Source organism: Bos javanicus, chromosome 3 (genome assembly GCF_032452875.1).
Source record: "Bos javanicus breed banteng chromosome 3, ARS-OSU_banteng_1.0, whole genome shotgun sequence".
NCBI classification, from domain to species: domain Eukaryota; kingdom Metazoa; phylum Chordata; class Mammalia; order Artiodactyla; family Bovidae; genus Bos; species Bos javanicus.
Window position 1 is genome coordinate 66,666,486 of NC_083870.1, and position 14,532 is coordinate 66,681,017.

The 14,532-nt window shown below is 40.9% G+C and overlaps 1 pseudogene; it reads left to right on the forward strand.

Moving 5' to 3' along the window:
- Positions 1–6,358: 6,358 nt before the first annotated feature.
- On the forward strand, positions 6,359–6,878 carry LOC133245334 (small ribosomal subunit protein uS10-like; annotated as a pseudogene).
- Positions 6,879–14,532: the final 7,654 nt, after the last annotated feature.

Sequence of the window (14,532 nt, forward strand, 5' to 3'; positions counted from 1 at the left end):
GCTGGACCCCACTGTGAAGATTTAAAGCTGAAAATCAGTGCTGAATTACAGGTCACAGCAACCAAACACCCAAACCATAATTCAGAAAGGGAGAATTGGATTTACCAGGAAAAACAAATTGCCTACGAAGGTAGTGCTGTAAGCAGTTCTGGAAACAAACAGTGCCCAGTTTATTTTTTTCAGTGTTTTAAAAGGAAAGAGACAACAATTAGAAAGGAAGTAGAGGTAACAGTGCAGAGGCACAGAGGAGCCGGGCTAAAAGGAGGGCCCTTAGGACCCTGCGCCACACGTGGTCCAAGTTGGATGCCAATCTAGTTCTCTTGCTTCTCTGCTTAAACCCACCAGAAGCCTCCCTGCTGCTGCTGCTGCTAAGTCACTTCAGTCGTGTCCGACTCTGTGCGACCCCATAGACGGCAGCCCACCAGGCTCCCCCGTCCCTGGGATTCTCCAGGCAAGAACACTGGAGTGAGTTGCCATTTCCTTCTCCAATGCATGAAAGTGAAAAGTGAAAGTGAAGTTGCTCAGTCGCGTCGGACTCTTAGTGACCCCATGGACTGCAGCCTGCCAGGCTCCTCCGTCCATGGGATTTTCCAGGCAAGAGTACTGGAGTGGGTTGCCACTGCCTTCTGACTAAGCGACTATAAAAGTATTAGAGGGAACAATTGCGAGAGTTCACACCAGGCCATGAATACTGCCCACTCTCATTAGTCTTTATCACCACTGGGAAGAACAAGCAGAAGAAGGTGAAATGGTGAAAACAACAAGTTGGGAGGTTCTAATAAAAGTAGTTTCCTAGTCTAATAGTAGTGACAGATGAACTGAAAAGTGAAAGTGAAGTTGCTCAGTCGTGTCCGACTCTGCGATACCATGGACTATAGTCTACCAGGCTTCTCTGTCCATGGGATTTTCCAGGCAAGAGTACTGGAGTGGGGTGCCATTGCCTTCTCCAAGAAGCCTCCCACTCTCCTTTAAACAGAGCCCCAACTCCTTCACTTGACCTTCCTTCACCAACTCCTTCAAAGACTTGCAAAACGTAGTGCTTCCCTTGGATTTATCTCACCATTCCCCTCTTCCCTTCATCTATTCTGAACTGCCCTCAAGTCTTCCCTGGTGTTTCTATCCCAGCTTTCATTAGGTCATCACATGGAACACATTTCCCCTGTCCATCTTCATCTGACTGCCACCTACTTATTCTTCAGATCTCGGCTTAAATATCATTTACACAAAGAAGCTTTCCTTACCCTGGTTGAGGTTAGGTCCCTTTGCTCTGTTCGCATAATTCCCAATATTTCCTCTCTCATAATATTCATCAACTTTGTAATCATTATTGATTATGAGTCTTTGCTACTAAATAGTAAACTTCATGAGTGCAGAGATTGTTGCAAGAACCATAAAACACCCATTAAATTAATCAATAGACTCAATTGAAGCAAAATTTATTAGGGGACTTTAGGTCCTTCTTTCTCCCTGAATTGTAAATTGCAAGGGAAAAAAAGAACATAACATTAAGCAACATCTCAAAGGAGAAGAGAAAGGATAGTTCTTGCCTGTTGTGGCCCAGCAGCTTAGCTTTATGATCTCGCATACCTTTCTTCATTAGCATGTGCCCCCTACCAAGAAAAGTAATTCTATAAAATAATTTTACCCGCTTCCCAGTCCAAAAAATATTATCTTTTCTTTTAATTTATTCTCACTTCATTCATTCAACATTTATAAAGCAACTTCAGTGTGCCAAGCACTGATTCTTCCTACATTTTTGTTGTTTTCAAATTTTCACGGGTAGAGATTTAGGAGTTGGCTATAATAAAAATTCAGAAATGAGCAAGATTTTAATTTCAGGGGGTAAAAAGCTTAATAGTCAGGAATACATTTAGTATTGAGTTGCTGGCAACAGAAAAACTAGTGTGAATTGGCTTAAATCCATGACTTCATTGGCTCACAAGTCTTTTAAAGGCCAGAAGTTTTAGGCAGGTTTTTTCTCCAGAGCTTCACAGAGTCCCTAGGCTTTGGCTCCTTTAGGATTCTCTGGGCCCTACCCTCTGAATGACAGCTTGCCCTTCTCAGTTTCCCTTGTAATAGCAGTTATCCCACATCTCACCTCTTCCACCTTGCCAAAAGAAAAGGAGTTCTTCACCTATTTCCCACAAATGAAAATGGAAGCCTGCTTCCCAGGATCCTCCAGCAAACAGGGGAATTTCCTCCCCATCACTGTCTTGAATCTGGCCATATAACCATCCTGGAACCAATTGCCTCACCCAGGGAATGAGATACACTGGTTGGTTTCAGCCCTACAGGATCTACCAAATATGTTGTCCATTCCACACCAGATGTGTAGCTGAGCAAAGGAAAACATATCCCTAAAGGGAAAAAAGTTTGAAGACTGTTAGAGAAATGAAGAAATAGACATTGATGAAGCAGTCAACAAGTGTTCATTACACAGGTATGTGGTCAGGCCACCCAAGATGGCTGTTCTCTTGCTCGCTGTACATCCCCTGATCAACCAGTACCTGCTTCACCTACACCCTACTCACCTGATCAACCTTCCCTCTTAATCATAGAGCCTAATAGGTAACTGCCTATGTGCTTGCCCCCTGCCCTGGCTGCTGATTTCCCTAGTAACTGAGGAACCAACCTGACAACTGGTAGCCTCCTTCTCCCCATAGTAGTGAAAACTGCTGCTATGTCCTGCCTGCCATCTGCTGTACATGGTGGGATACTCCTTCAGAACCTTTTGCTTCAGATGCATAAGATTCCCTGTCCAGTAAACCACTGACGTCTCTGCTGTTGTTCTGAGTTCTTTCCTAGGTCTCACAGCCAGGGAATTACAAGGTTTACAGAGTTTTCCAGAGCAGCATTCCAGTTTCTCTATATAACACTCAAACGCTCAGAAATGTTTGACCCTTTGCGACCGCATGGACTGTAGCCTCCCAGGCTCCTCTGTCCATGGGATTTTCCAGGCAAGAATACTGGAGTGGGTAGCCATTTCCTTCCCCACCCAGGGATCGAACCTAGATCTCCTGCATTGCAGGCATATTCTTTACCAACTGAGCCACCAGGGAAGCCGGTTTCTCCACCTCACATAAAGAAATATGTCATCACTGCTGGGTAGCTTATAGAATCCTTGATTCTTAGGATTAAAAGGAATTACACATAGAGTCCAATCTAACCCTTCATGTTATAGTAATTAAGGCTGGGAAGATTGAAGTAATTTGCCCCCAAGTTACACAATTTAGTGAGCACCATCAAAAAGAACATAACTCAGATGTTTTTATTTTTGATCTAACATTCTTCTTGAGTGTCATTACAACACAACAAAATCATACCATATGATAAGTCATTTCTGTTATTCTATAAACACTGAGTTTATTGGCAGAGAATATTTTTTGTTGGGTTTGTGTAAGGGTAGGTAGGAAAAAGTGAAAGAATGGAAAAAGAGAACAGTTTTGATGTCTTTTTAATTTTAATTCACACAAATTTCTAACACATTTATTGACTGAGAAAATATGACGCTAGGACTTTGATAATAAGAATCTTCACGGTAAGACTTCTAAGTCCTGATCCCAGGGCTGTACACCATTTGGTGAAAAGACAAATTCCAGGCTCTGCTCTCAACAATTGGTGTGTTTGAGACCTACGAAATAATGCACATTTATAATGCTTTTGATCTGAGGAAGAACTCTTCAGAGTAGAGAAAATGTTCATGCTAGTCAATAGATAAACATCACAGACCCACCTGTGCTCTGGGACCTGTGAACTTTCCTCCAGGTCACAGAACTGCATTGCATTTTCAGGGCAGACCAGCTAGCAAGGGCCAGCTGTGGGTGAGGGAAGAATAAACAAGAGACAACCAAAAGTGCCCTCCCTGAGCCTGGAGGATCTCTTCATTAGTATTCACACACCCTCTGGATATGGAAAGCCTACTCAACGGCAAAGAGTTTACTCAGATGGTACTTATCTTAAACCCTTATTTATCACTAGTATCTCTGCAGCAATTAGTTGTTTGGGTTTTTTTTTTATTAATTGGAGGATAATTGCTTTACAACGTACAACAACATGAATCAGCCATAAATATATTACACATATATCCTCTCCCTTCAAACCCCTGCCCCCATCCCACCACTCTAGGGCATCACAGAGCACTGGGTTGAGCTCCCTGTTACACAGCAACTCCCCACTACCTATCTGTCTCACGTATGGTAATGTATATATTTCAATGCCACTCTCTCAATTCACCCCACCCTCTCCTTCCCCGGGTGTGTCCACAAGTCCATTCTCTACATCTACATCTCTTTTCCTGCCCTGAAGATAGATTCATCAGTATGCTTTTTCTAGATTCCACACAAATGCATTAATATACAATATTTGTTTTTCTCTTTCTGGCACACTCCACTCTGTATAACAGGCTCTGGGTTCATCCACCTCAGTTCAACTGACTCAGACTCATTCCGGAGTAATATTCTATTGCATATATGTATGTCAACTACAAGTTGGCACTAGCCAAGGGCATTTGCCATCTGCTTCTGTGGAGATTGAATCCTGTGCTGCTGCAGCTGTTGACCTTTAACACCCCTAAAAGGAATTCAGTATCCTCTGTAACACTATATTTTGGTCCTTTCTTATCTCTTAGTCTCTTCCAGCACAAGGACTATATTTTACTCACAATTGAATTTTCATCCATTGCACAGAGTAGATGCCAAATTAATGTTTAGTGAGTTGGATTGAACTGAGTCATATGATGTCTGTCTTGCCTTCAAAGCATATTCAAATCACACTTTTCTTCCAGAATACGTCCTAAACTATCCTAACTGTAGGTTCAGTCTATGTCTTGAGTCAACATAGTTGCTTCCTCTATCCAACTCCAAAACTTCAAGTGCAGCCCCACCTCAACTCCCAGGACCATGTATAAACTGAGCCAGGAGACTGAGTAACTAGTCCACATTCCAGAGCTCAGCATTAAATCGTCTTTGCCACTAGTCCAATCGTCCATTTATTTGTTTCTTTAATAAACATTTAAAAGCCAACTTGGTGCCAGGCCCTATGCTGTCATTGTTGTTTAATCCCAAAGTCACGTCTGACTCTTTTGTGACACTATGGACTATAACCTGCCAGCCTCCTCTGTCCATGGGATTTCCCAGGCAAGAATATTGGAGTGGATTGCCACTTTCTTCTTCAGAGGATCTTCCCAACCCACAGATGGAACCTGCATCTCCTGAATTTCAGGCAGATTATTCACCACTGAGCCACCTAGGAAGCTCAGGCCCTATATCAAGTGCAAAAGAAATAAGGATGAAGATGTTATGAGCTGGGCCCTCAGGGAGCCCACAGCTAGTTAGTTGAGGGGCAGGGGGGACATTAAACAGGCAACCCTGTGTCAGACCCTGTATCATATTTTGCCCAATCTCCAGTCTCTGTGCTCTATTTCATTTTCTTGGTATTCTCTGTCTTCTTTCTTGTTCCAGAAACCCCAACTCTCCAGACTGGAAATTGAAATCCTACTTGCAATCCTACTGTCAGGACAAAAGACTTGTGCAGTTTTCTTTTCCATATAACCAGCCCTTCTGCACACCGCTTTCCATTGAGTGAGAAAAGTCTGACTTCTTCACAGGGTCTCTGATTCTTTGTTTCAGGACTCTCTGACCTGGCTCTCAAGTTTGGCATCTAATATGAATTATCCAGTACTCTTTAGGATTAAAGTACATAATTCTCTGTGTATCCTATTTAGAACGGATATCCTCAGGATCCATTCCCCCAGATGTTCTAAATATCTGTATTTATTACAAGCCTCCCAGGCAATTTTAAAACAGATGGTCCAGAGACTTTAAGAAGCATTGTCCTAAGATTCACATATTCACTTAAATTTTAGAATTATCTACACTGTCTCTATCTCACCCCACCATCACAATTTGGACCCTGAAAACCTTCAAGGATTGGGATAATTCCCCAATTCTCCTGCCGAAGGAAGTGGAATTCAGTCAGCAGAAGACTTACTGTGCATGACTATGTTCTTTGACTTTTGAATGTTATCTTCCCCAAAGTCCCCATCACTGGGCAGCGTACCTATTGGGACAGCTTAGATGCTTAATCTTGACCTCCTGGCCAGTTATGTGCTTGAACTCTGATCTATTTCTATTACCCCTGAAACATCATGCTTTGTCCATCAATACCTGAAAGTCAGTCAGTCTCTCACCTCTCTATCTGCTGTCACTACCTAGCCAGGTTTGGCTCCAGATTCCAGGATTCCCCACCTGGCCTATCCAAGTGATAATTATTGACTGTCTGTGCAAGTTCTCAGAAATCCCAGGCCATGGTCATATTTTCTTAGAAATCCCATGCTCTTTGAGGAAGACTCAGACACCGCTGTAGCAGAGCCCTGTGCCACCCACTCCTGCTCCTGCCTCCCCAGTGCTCGCTGTCACTGAGGAACAAGTTGGTCAGGAAACCACACCACAGCCATGCCCTTTAAAGACACTGGTAATCCTCCACTGGAGCCAAAGGTGGAGGATCACCCTCACCAGCCTCAATGTGAAGTCTCTGAAGAAGGTATGTGCTGACCTGATGAGAGGTAGGAAGGAAAAGAATCTGATAGTGAAAGGACCTGATCAGACTCTGAGGCCCACCAAGACAGAATAACTATGAGAAAAAATTCCTTGAGGTGAAAGTTCTAAGACTTGGGATCAATTTCAGATGAGGATCCACAAGCGACTCATTGACCTGCACAGTCCTGAAATTGTCAAGCAGATCACTTCCATCAGTAATGAGCCAGGAGTCGAGGTGGAAGTCACCACTGCCTATGCCTAAGTCAACCTTTTTAATAAACTGATAATCAGTTGTTAAAAAGAAAAATGAAATCCCATAGCACCAATTGTCTGTATCACTCAGTTCACCTGTTATGCCTAGATCTGTTACCAACATCCTATCTCACCAGCAAGATTGTAAATTAATATTACTGAGTATTCGTGGGTTAAATAATCACATAGGCCCTAACTATGGAAGACACAAAATAAGATATTTATAGTAAAAGTAAAGGACCAGAGGAACTGACATTACCAGAAAAGTCAGGCTTAGAAGAGATGCTGGAGTTCACACTGAGTTACCAGGGAAAAAATTGATTTTTAACCATCGTAGTAATATTTTCCATTCACTGAGGACCAATCATGTGTACCAGGCACTGTACTAGATATATTAAATGTCATTCTTCTAATCCTTACAACTATCATTTGAAGAAACCTTTGACGCTCAAGGAAGTCTATAAGCTTTCCCATGATGACACAGCTAGAAAGTGAAGGAGTTGAGATAATTTAGGTTGACTCCAAAGCCCATGGTATATCTGCACACGTGTGTGCTAAGTTGCTTCAGCTATGTCTGACTCTTTGTGACCCTATGGACTGTAGCCTGCCAGTCTCCTTTGCCCATGGGATTCTGCAGGCAAGAATACTGAGGTGGGTTGCCACCCCCTCTTCCATGGTATGTCTACTACACTACAAACCAAGGAAATAATTATCACCAGCTCCTCAATTTGCCAGAGCTATTGCTAGAGCACATTATTCCTGTAAAACTCTAATATCACTTGAAAATTTTCAATGAGTTCAAAAGATTGTAAGAAAGAAATTTTTCCAAAATAATCAGGGAATAGTGTATAGGTGGGAATACAGAGCATTACGGGAAAATGTCCTGCCCAACAGCTGTGTTCATTCCTCCATTCAACTCAGTGGTACTAAACATAAAGCCAAATGAACTCTGGGCATTTTAATATTGTTTTCTCTTTGGGGAACCTAACTTCTCCTTAATAGGACAGGAAAAAAGCCCACCTAGCTGACTGTTGCTTGGTGCCTCATTCTACTAAGGCTTTATGGCTGAGCTTCTGTAGTTTGTGTCTGCTTGAAAGAGCCTCTGGCCTCTTTCCTAGTTTTAAAGGCTGTCCTCAGCAGGAACACTGGATTACTAGCCCTAGTTAAAGAGCACTTAGAGCCATGCTGGTTAAAACACTTGCATGACTTCCAGGCAACTGCAATAGAGGCCAAGAATTAATTAATTGATGCCAGTGGGAGTTGAAAGCTTGGGATAAGGGCACTGCAAAGCCTGGGAGCATCTGCCTCACACCACAAAGCTCACATTCCCAGCATTCCAGCTGCTGTGAGGAGTAGTGCTGAGAGCATTGCATTGAAGGAGTTACAAGCCCAGGTCTGGGTCTATGGGAACTTGAGTCTTGCTGATCTTTCTGAGGCTAATTCCTCATCTGTAAATAAGAAGAGTAATCCCTGTACTACTCATTGCAGAAGATTTTGTGAGGCTCAGATGAACTATCTGTATGTGAAGCCTCCATAAAGACTGTGACTGGAGTAAATGCCCCCCTCGAGTGCTCCCAGAACAATCCATGTTTCCCCAACAAGCACTTGTTGTATTTCACAGTTATTACTTCTTTGTCTTGTCTTTCTCTTATGTACTGTACAATTCCATAAGGACAGGGATGGTATCGATATTGCTCAACACTGGCTCCTAGAATCTACCACAGTGCAGACTGCTTGGTTGTTGCTCAAGAAATGCCTGTGAGATGAATGAATAGTGCACAATGAATAATTGTAGTCCTATGTAGCGTTCTTTATTTTGTGGAAGCTTCATGCCACATGGTAAAACAAATCCCATGTCACCATCACTGTCAGCTACAGGAAACTTTTTTTTTTCCACTTTATAACTGTTGTTCCATACTCAGAAGCAGTCCTCAAGAAGTGTATAGTCCAAAGAGAATAATACACGTAGAAATGAAAAATCAAATTAAAAAAACACAGTAAATGCCATTTCTAATAAGTTCTCACTTTCAATTCAACTTTTTCAAAGAACTAACCTCTGGGGTAATTCCAAACATCTTAAAATTACAAGTTTCTCTAGGACTAAAACTACCATATGACCCAGCAATCTCAATATTATGCATATACCTTGAGGAAACCAAAACTGAAAAAGATATATGTACCCCAATGTTCGGGCTTCCCTTGTGGCTCAGCTGGTAAAAAATCCGCCTGCAATGCAGGAGACTTGGGTCCAATCCCTGGGTTGGGAAGATCCCATGGAGAAGGGAAAGGCTACCCAATTCAGTATTCTGGCCTACAGAAGTCCAGGACTGTACAGGCACAACTGAGTGACTTTTACTTTCACCCCAGTGTTCACTGCAGCACTATTTACAATAGCTGGGACATAGAAGCAGCCCAATGGCACCCCACTCCAGTACTCTTGCCTGGAAAATCCCATGGATGGAGGAGCCTGGTGGGCCACAGTCCATGGGGTCACTAGAGTCGGACACGACTGAGCAACTTCACTTTCACTTTTTACTTTGATGCATAGGAGAAGGAAATGGCAACCCACTCCAGTGTTCTTGCCTGGAGAATCCCAGGGACGGGGGAGCCTGGTGGGCTGCCGTCTCTGGGGTCACACAGAGTCAGACACGACTGAAGCGACTTAGCAGCAGCAGCAGCAGATGTCCATCAACAAATGAATGGATAAAGAAGCTGTGGTGCATATATACAATGGAATATTACTCAGCCATAAAACGGAATGCATTTGAGTTGGTTCTAATGAGGTGGATGAACATAGAGACCGTCATACAGAGTGAAGTCAGAAAGAGAAAAGCGAATATCACATAATAGTACATATATATGGAATCTAGAAAGATTATACTGATGAACCTATGTGAAGGGCTGAAGTGGAGACACAGACATAGAGAACAGACTTATGGACAGGGGCAGCGGGAGGATGGAAACATATACACTACCTTATGTAAAATAGATAGCCAGTGGGAATTTGCTGTATGTCTCAAGGAAATCAAACCAGGGCTCTGTGACAATCTAGAGGGGTGGGAGGAGGTGGGAGGCGGTTCAAGAGGGAGGGGACATATGTATACCTATGGCTGATTCATTTTGCCGTATGGCAGAAATCAACACAATATTGTAAAAGAATTATCCTTCAATTAAAAATATTCGGCAAAACTAATACAATTATATAAAGTTTAAAAATAAAATAAAATTAAAAAAAATCATGTTTGTAAAGCATATTTAATAAAACAAAGCAAATGCTCATATGAAAAAATAAAAAAAAAAAAAAATAACTACAAGTTTTTATATTTAAAGACCATAGACTGCCTTGTGTGTCCAGATGGAGTATTTTAAGTATAAATTCAATTGTGTAGAAATCCCAGATATTTTTGTGGAGGAGTGACTATGTTCTGAAAGCACTAATCACCAGAAGTAAACATGTGTAGGAAGGTGTGGAGGAGCGGGGCAGAAGTGTGTCAGAGGATGTTTCTGTAGATTCCAGTGAAACCTTTTTGGAGATAAATATGCAAAGATTCAAAACACAAAGGTAGGCACTATCATTTGCAAAGACCTACATGCAGTGAGAAGAAATCGGAAAACCAATATACATTGCTTCAAAGCCCCAGTATTTTTGTACCTTGAAATTATTAAATTTTTATCTGCTTTTATGTGAAACAAATATGCAAACTAACCTAACAACTTGAGCAGAATGTCAAGGGATTCTTCTGAAGGTTATTTTCTCTGTGATAGGACTACAGGAGAGACTTGGGTACAAGAGCATCACATTATACCAGGAAGCCGGGCAACACTTTTGGCAAGGAAGTGTTTGGTGAAGTCTTTATCACCACTGGGAAGAGCAAGCAGGAGAAGGTGAAATGGTGAAAACAACAAGTTGGGAGGTTCTAATAAAAGTAGTTTCCTAGTCTAATAGTAGTGACAGATGAACTAAAAAGTGAAAAGTGAAAGTGAAGTCGCTCAGTCATGTCCAACTCTGCAACTCCAGGGACTGTAGTCTACCAGGCTCCTCCGTCCATGGGATTTTCCAAGCAAGAGTACTGGAGTGGGTTGCCATTGCCTTCTCCAAGAGATCTTCCCAACCGAGGGATTGAACCCAGTCTCCCGCATTGGAGGCAGACACTTTACCGTCTGAGCCACCAGGGAAGTCCCTACAGGTGAACTGGTGAGCCCCAAAACAATTAAGTTTGAAAAGACAGATTGTAGAGTTTCCTTTGTTGTTCAGTTCCTAACTCATGTCCAACTCTTTATGACCCCATGAACTACAGCAGTCCTGGCTTCCTTATCCTTCACTTTCTCCCAGAGTTTGCTCAAATTCATGTCCATTGAGTCAGTGATTTCTTAAACATTTTTAATACCTCCCTTAGAGAAAGCAAATTTTTGATGAGTAAAAGTCCCCCTGAATTCATTATACAACAAATAATTCTGAGATGGGATCTCAGTATTTTTTGTTGTTATTCAGTCACCAAGTTGTGTCCAACTATTGGCAACTCCATGGACTGCAGCACACAAGCCTTCCCTGTCCTTCACTGTCTCAGTATTACTTACTTGCAGGAAGTTCATTTTAAGCTTTTACCTGGAATTGTGCCTATGGGAGACACTTTGGGGAGTATAACAGACACAGAGTTGTTCCCCAATATCTGTGCTCCCTTCTAGCTATGGCTGAGCACAAGAGCACCAAAAACAAAGACTTCATTTCCACCCTCCCCTGCAGCTAGGCATGCACATGACTAAACTCTACAAAGCGGTTTCCAGGAACCTTCCTTAAGGACTGGTGCTTATTGTTCGTTATCTCATCTTTGCCTCTTTCTCCTTTCTTCCTCCTGAGAGAGATGCTGCCATTTGGAGGCTGAGGACCACATTCTTGGTTGAAGCCTGCAATCTGAAGACTTTTAGAGCATAAGTCACTACTCCAGCCCTGGATGGCCTATGTTTTGACTTAAATGAGAAACAATGCATTTTTATCCTGATGAAACCACTATTATTTAGAGGTTTTCTGTTATTGCTGAACTTAAGCCTTGTTGATACAGGGAAGGTTTGTATTCAAAGTAGGTAAGAAGCAGTCCCCAACTTTAAGAAGTTTCATAAACCTAAGAAGAACATGAGTGGTATACACTAAACTGCAAATTTGTACAAAGCATAAAATTATTATAAAATTTAGAGTGTCACAAGTTCAAAATATTATCGTTGAGCCTGGGAACAAAAAAAGGAAAACAAGTCACCTCTGTTAGAAGATAAAGAGGGAAGGAATAGTGTGGCTCAAGTGGCATTTGAAATGGGCCTTAAAGAAGAATAGAATTTTGATAGATAAAAGTGGAGAGAAAGACAAAACAGGCAGAAAGAACAGCATTTCAAAGGCTAGAAGGAGAAAAGCATGGATTGTGTTCAAAAAAGTTTAAGTGATTCAGAGCACAGGTTGTAGACAGTGATCCTTACTGATCACCCAATTGACCTATTTCCTTTCCTTGCTGCATTTTTTTCATGACCTTTGTCATGATCTGATTGTGTCAACTCTGATATCTGTTTATTTTCTAGAATAACCAGAATTTCAGTTCTCCAACCTTTTGGTTTCAGCAACTCCTTTACATCCTTAAAAATTATTTAAGGCCCCAAAAAGCTTTGGTTTATGAAGGATATATCTATAAATACAAACTGTATTAGAATGAGTATAGAGTTTTAGTTATGTAAGATAAATAAGTTATAGAGATATGCTGTATAACATGTCTACTATTAAGAACACTACACTGTGCACTTAAAATTTTTTCAGAGTATAGATTTAATGTTAAGTATTCTTTCACTCTTCTTTTTCATGCATTGGAGAAGGAAATGGCAACCCACTCCACTGTTCTTGCCTGGGGAATCCCCGGGACGGCAGAGCCTGGTGGGCTGCCGTCTATGGGGTCGCACGGAGTCGGACACGACTGAAGCGACTTAGCATAGCATAGCATTCTTACCACAAGACAGGTGCTGAGAAAACTTTTGGTGGTCACAGATATATTTATTACCTTGATTGTGGTGATGGTTTTATGGGTGTATAGCATATATCCAAGCTCATAAAATTATATACATGAAATATATGTGATATTTTGTATATCGATTACACCCTAATAAAGATGTTTTAATTTTTTTAATTGATAAAATTTTTAACATTTATGTAATCACTTTAAAATAACAAAAATAAACCCATTCCATGTTAATGTAAAGAACATTTTTATGGAAAAAAATGTTCACAAAAAGTCATTAAAATATAGCATTGTTTCACATTTTTGCAATTTTCCTTAATATCTGGCCTAATGAAAGACAGCTAGACTCCCACATCTGCTTCTACATTCAATCTGTTGTGATATCACATATCAGATAGCCTCTGGGAGACTTCACTATATACACATAAGAAAAGAAAATGAGAGTGAAAGTGACAAATAACATCTTAGTATTATTATGGAAACAATCTTTACCTTGCAGACACTCTGAGAGAGTTCCCGAAGCCCCTTAAGTTCCCTGACTAACTTTGAGAACCACTGAACTGGAATATAAACTCAGTGATGACAGAGATTATATTTAGTTCACTGTTACATTCCCAGCATCTGGACCTGGCAGATAGTATGCACTCAATAATGCTCATTGAGTAAACGCATGAACGTGAGGCTTTATTATGAAAGACACTGAATGCCAGGCTAATGAGTTTGCTATAAACTTAGTAGAAAAGGGGGAGCCAGAAGTGAGAAATCACTGGATGTGGTGTATTATCCCCCAACTGGAAATCCATGAATCTATTCCTGACTTAACTGTCTGTGTGATCTTCCTCAAGACAATCAACTCCTGTTCAATTATATTTTTTTCATCAGAAAAATAAAGTATTGCAATAAATATGGATTGTCACTTTCAACTCTCTTAATCTGCAGATTGTAGAATTATGTCACAAAAATATTAATTTTAAAGGTCACAAAATCAAAATTCCTTACTGATAACTATTCTCACATTTATTGATGCTAAGACTGGTCACTATGACTTCCCTGGCAGTCTAATGGTTAAGACTCTGAGCTTCCATTGCAGGAAAAACAGGTTCGATCCCTAGTCAGGAAAGTAAGATCCTACATGCCTCACAGTATGGCCACCCCACTCCCCCCAAAAAGAAGACTAATCATTAACTAGGGTCTTTAAAAGTAAGATTAGAGAATCAACATTAAACTTCAGTATAGCTAAAAGTGTTTACTTGGAAGAAAATATTTACTAAGGGAGGTCTCTTAACTTATTTAAATCTCAAATGATTCCTGTGATGTAGCAGTTTCTTTCCTACATTTTGCTAAATCAGGAGATACTAAAAAAGACATTCCTAGCCCCACACCTTGGAGTAACTAACAAAGTTAGGAGTTAAGTCTCCTGTGTGATTATGACTGCGTCTAAAACTTACTGTCTTAAAAAGGTATAACACTACCTCCTAGAAATTGAGATACTGCTCAAATTGGATATGTTGCTTCAATTTGGAAGAATGGATTGACAAAAACAAAAATATGGCGCTTATGGAATCCAACTAATTACCACATTAGTTAATCTAGAATTACCCAAGAGAATTAGACTTTATCAGGTTAACATGGCAGGGAAAAGTGACTATATCCAGTTAATTAAAATGTATGAGACACTACGGACAAAGGTGGAGAAAAGAGGACAGAGCTTGGAAAATTTTGAGGCAAACATAGAAGAAAAAAAAAAAAGA